Source organism: Tetranychus urticae, unplaced genomic scaffold (assembly GCF_039701765.1).
Source record: "Tetranychus urticae isolate SD_2017Ah unplaced genomic scaffold, NJAU_TeUrti_SD_1.0 Scaffold_9, whole genome shotgun sequence".
Classification (NCBI taxonomy): domain Eukaryota; kingdom Metazoa; phylum Arthropoda; class Arachnida; order Trombidiformes; family Tetranychidae; genus Tetranychus; species Tetranychus urticae.
In genome coordinates this window covers 15,501-20,500 of record NW_028315841.1, presented here as the reverse complement: position 1 = coordinate 20,500, position 5,000 = coordinate 15,501, and the positions used below count along the sequence as shown (strand labels likewise).

The following is a 5,000-nucleotide window of genomic DNA, read 5'->3' as shown; positions in this document are numbered from 1 at the left end:
AAAAGTGCTGTTTTTGTGATTTTAGCCAGGTTTTTAGCTTTTAGCAGGTTTTAGTTAGTTAGTCTTGTTGTGATTTAAAATCGAAAAATTTTTTGCATACCCCTGGAAAAAACCGAACTTTAACTTTTTCCATTGACTTACATGTTAAATTTTTTTGCATACCCCTGGAAAAAACCGAACTTTAACTTTTTCCATTGAATTACATGTTAAATGGTGTAAAATGGAAAAAAGGGCTGTTTTGGTGATTTTAGCGAGGTTTTAGCTAGTTAACCTTGTTTTGATTTAAAACTGAAAAATTTTTGCATACCCCTGGAAAAAACCGAACTTTAACTTTTTCCATTGACTTACATGTTAAATTTTTTGCATACCCCTGGATTTTCGATGATGACTCATTATAACGGAAGAACGAGGTCGATTCACGGTACCAAATCTTTTGGACATTATCAGCATTAGGTCAACTAATGATTGCGTAATTTTGATCGAATTCGTGCTGTTGGTACCAGAGGAAATCGCCTTTAATGGTTGAGCCCATAAAAGCAATGAGAATTTTCGAATTGGCGCGATTTAAGGCCACTCGCGTTATGTAATTTAGGTCATTAATAAACGCATGCGATAGTCGGCACTACTGGGATATTACCCCGAAAAACATGATCGCGATTGACCTTATGGTTCAAAAGTTATTGGATGTCAAAAATAGACACGGACTTAGTCTAATTTTCAGAAAAAGAGGTTTTAGATCACAACCAGATTTATTGTGTTATATGTGGTGAGTGTAGTTGCTGAATTGAGAGAAGCAACCATCAGTAGTTGATGGGGAGGTAAGTGATTGTCTACGGTTATGGATAAGTCAATGCATCAAGCAGTGGTATGGTCCAGACTGTAGCTGTTCACGCATCTATTCCTGTTATTCTGTTGATGTTTGGTGGTTGAAGAGACGGGCCTGAATGGGTTTGGATCGTCAATCATCTTATCACCACACACTATTATACAAAGGTAGAGTACCTGCAAGACCGAAGGTCTTCCTTGGTACGACTGACAATATCTATGAGAGTTGGGCTTTAATGCTATCAGACTTCATATCTTGCATATATGTTCAAACTAGTCACTCAACAGAGTAAGCAGTATTAGTATTGAGCTCTGCTTGTGCAAAGCAGACCGCAAATTGATCCAAGAAATTGGTATCAAGCGGTTATAATACTATGCTGTTTAGTTGACTTGCAAACGTACCCAGCAATGGTTACTCCTGCTAGATATGCTTGCATATTCTAGTGGAAGAAGATGGATTCTAAAGAGATTTCTGCGGAATCATCTTAATGCACGACATAAATCTCGATACCTCATTAAAGTTAGCATCCACTTGCTGGTTGTTATCTGAGGATATCGTATTTATAGCTGCAAAACAACTTGTTTAGCATTTTACTTTGCTAAAACATCAAGTTACCTGGTTGATCCTGCCAGTAGTCATATGCTTGTCTCAAAGATTAAGCCATGCATGTCTAAGTACATACTGTTTATAAAGTGAAACCGCGAATGGCTCATTAAATCAGTTACGGTTCCTCGGATATTCTTTTTTACATGGATAACTGTGGTAATTCTAGAGCTCATACATGAACAAGTGTTCCAACCTCAGCTTGCTGACGGAAGGATCGCATTTATTAGTACAAGACCAATGATTCTTATTCACCTAGAACCCTGTTCAGTGATTTCGGTCGCTGTCTAAGGACTAGCAGTGGGGATCTTAGCAACTTCGGTTGCATTTCTTGTGATGACTCTGAATAACTGAGCAAATCGTATGGCCTCTGAGCCGACGATGTATCCCTCAAGCAACTGCCTTATCAACTGTCGATGGGAGGTTATGCGCCTACCATGGTTGTAACGGGTAACGGGGAATTAGGGTTCGATTCCGGAGAGGGAGCCTGAGAAACGGCTACCACATCTAAGGAAGGCAGCAGGCGCGCAAATTACACAATCCCAGTACGGGGATGTAGTGACGAAAAATAACAATACGGGACTCTATTGAGGCCCCGTAATTGGAATGAGTACAATTTAAATCCTTTAACGAGGATCTATTGGAGGGCAAGTCTGGTGCCAGCAGCCGCGGTAATTCCAGCTCCAATAGCGTATATTAAAGTTGCTGCGGTTAAAAAGCTCGTAGTTGGATTTCAGTCGAACCTATGGGGTCCACTGATTAAAGGGTTAGATGGTGATGGTAGGTTTCTTGCTTGTGTCTACGGATGCTAGCTTGAACCTTCATTCCTCTTTCCTGGTGGTTACATTCATAGTGTTTAGACAGAAAATTGCTCGATATTTGCTATCAATGCTCTTTACCGAGTGTTGATTCAAGCGATCGAGACTTTTACCTTGAAAAAATCAGAGTGCTCAAAGCAGGCGTCCAAAACCTCGAAAGAGGTGCCTAAAAACGGTATGGTCAACCATCTATATGATGCGTACCACTACCTTAACTTGAATGATCTTGCATGGAATAATGGAATAGGACCTTGGTTCTATTTTGTTGGTCTTAAGAATCCAAGGTAATGATTAAGAGGGACAGACGGGGGCATTTGTATTGCGGCGCTAGAGGTGAAATTCTTGGACCGTCGCAAGACAAACTACAGCGAAAGCATTTGCCAAGAATGTTTTCATTAATCAAGAACGAAAGTTAGAGGTTCGAAGGCGATCAGATACCGCCCTAGTTCTAACCATAAACGATGCCAACCAGCGATCATTCTGAGTAACTAATTTCATGACTCGAATGGAAGCTTCCGGGAAACCAAAGTTTTTGGGTTCCGGGGGAAGTATGGTTGCAAAGCTGAAACTTAAAGGAATTGACGGAAGGGCACCACCAGGAGTGGAGCTTGCGGCTTAATTTGACTCAACACGGGAAAACTCACCCGGCCCGGACACTGAGAGGATTGACAGATTGAGAGCTCTTTCTTGATTCAGTGGGTGGTGGTGCATGGCCGTTCTTAGTTGGTGGAGTGATTTGTCTGGTTAATTCCGATAACGAACGAGACTCTAGCCTACTAAATAGACTTGCAGTTTACACTGCAGTACTCCCCCTTAGTCAACCTGTGGGTGGTAGTATCTCTTGATGGTTTCGGCTGTTGAGGGCTCTGCTGCTATTAGCCTACAGAATTGGCTAGGGTAAGGATGCTGTAGCACTGTAAGGACTTCTTAGAGGGACAAGCGGCGCTCGCAGCCGCACGAAACAGAGCAATAACAGGTCTGTGATGCCCTTAGATGTCCGGGGCCGCACGCGTGCTACACTGAAGTGGTCATCGTGCATACTGTTTCCTGCTCCGAAAGGAGTGGGTAACCGCTTGAACCCATTTCGTGATGGGGATTGGGCATTGTAATTATTGCCCATGAACGAGGAATTCCCAGTAAGCGTGAGTCATTAGCTTGCGTTGATTACGTCCCTGCCCTTTGTACACACCGCCCGTCGCTACTACCGATTGAATGATTTAGTGAGGACTTCGGACTGGTCAATCCAGACCATTGGGAAACTAGTGGTCGGATTGTGCTGGAAAGATGTTCAAACTTGATCATTTAGAGGAAGTAAAAGTCGTAACAAGGTTTCCGTAGGTGAACCTGCGGAAGGATCATTAACGTATTACCCTCTTATTATAAGAGAAATACAACCTTCAAACAATCAAACACTCTGCATAGTGATATTGTAGATGCTAATATGGTGAATGCAATTGAATTGTATTTGCATTAGAGTCGCAATTGTGAATGTTTAATGCAAACATTTAGCCATTGCAACATGATTCTAACTTGCATTACATTCGTTCATTCATACATCCATCTTTCATTATCCAATGCAACAAAGAGTGAGGGTTATCTAACGATAGCCATAATTTCTTTTTGCAAAACAATTGTAGTTTATAATGAAAAGCCTGTCTTGCTACATACTTGGTACCTGTTCAAGTCTTCAGCTTATGCTGACGGCAAGGTTTAAAGAAGGAAGTTTTACACTTCTTCGCCTAACTAAGTAAAGACAACTATGGTTTTTATAAACTGCATACAATTGTTTTCAAACCCTCTCAATGCAGATTTAGGATACTTATTAAAAGTCCCACGGTGGCAAAGATACATCTTCAAGCGGTGGATCACTCGAATTACCAATCGATGAAGAACGTAGCTAGCTACGATAATCGGTGCGAATTGCAGGACACGCCGAGCACTTGAGCTTCCAACGCACATTGCGGCTTTCGGGTCTTTTCCGAGGTCACATCTGTCTGAGAGTTGAGATGTAAAATAATCAACAAAACACTTGCATACTACCATATATGCATTGTTTTGAGAGGATTGTATATTTATATGCATGAATCTTGATGTTTTATTCCTTTTCTTAATTGCAATTCGTTGCAATTTAGTAAGGAGAATCTCAAATCTACTTGTTTCACATGATAAATTTTGTGTACAATGCATATTTCATCTCTGCAAGCAGTATATATGAATAGATACTAGCATGAGATTCTAAGGTTAGTCGCCTATCTGACGACGCTAAAGTCGTATTGCAGATAACTATGGTGATCAACTAACCTGTTAACTGATGAATCTTCTTGCACTTGTATAAATCGTACAAATAGTAGCTATTTCATGCTGTTAAAGCAGACCTAAGAAGTAATGCAAAGGCAAAATTTGTGCAAACATTAAAGTAGATTTACGTTGCTTGCTTGCAAACAACACAAATAAACATTAATCAACTTAATCAATATTTTTGATCTCAGATCAGGTGAGGTTACCCGCCGAATTTAAGCATATAATTCAGCGGAGGAAAAGAAATCAAATGAGATTCCCTGAGTAACGGCGAGTGAAAAGGGATGAGTCCGGCGCAAAGGTTTTCCATTGAAAGGTGGAAAGCGGTGCTGCGTAATGGCTAGAGTCACGATTATTTCAACTAAATCTGCAAGTCCCTCTGACAAGGGCCCTCTTCCCAGAGACGGTTCTAGGCCGGTGGCAGATCTTGGTTAATGGAATATCGATTACTGGCT

At 41.0% G+C, this 5,000-nt stretch overlaps 3 non-coding genes across 3 annotated transcripts in view; all 3 read left to right on the top strand.

Moving 5' to 3' along the window:
- Window positions 1-1,438: 1,438 nt before the first annotated feature.
- On the top strand, window positions 1,439-3,608 carry LOC149092510 (small subunit ribosomal RNA). The gene has a single exon (XR_016200855.1). It is a non-coding gene; the product is annotated as a small subunit ribosomal RNA (ribosomal RNA).
- A 488-nt stretch (window positions 3,609-4,096) lies between these two features.
- Window positions 4,097-4,251, top strand: LOC149092509 (5.8S ribosomal RNA). The gene has a single exon (XR_016200859.1). It is a non-coding gene; the product is annotated as a 5.8S ribosomal RNA (ribosomal RNA).
- Window positions 4,252-4,727: 476 nt separating this feature from the next.
- Window positions 4,728-5,000, top strand: part of LOC149092508 (large subunit ribosomal RNA) — a 4,168-nt gene continuing 3,895 nt past the window's right edge. Inside the window, exon 1 of the ribosomal RNA XR_016200857.1 lies at window positions 4,728-5,000. This exon is cut by the window's right edge and continues 3,895 nt beyond it. This is a non-coding gene — a ribosomal RNA (large subunit ribosomal RNA).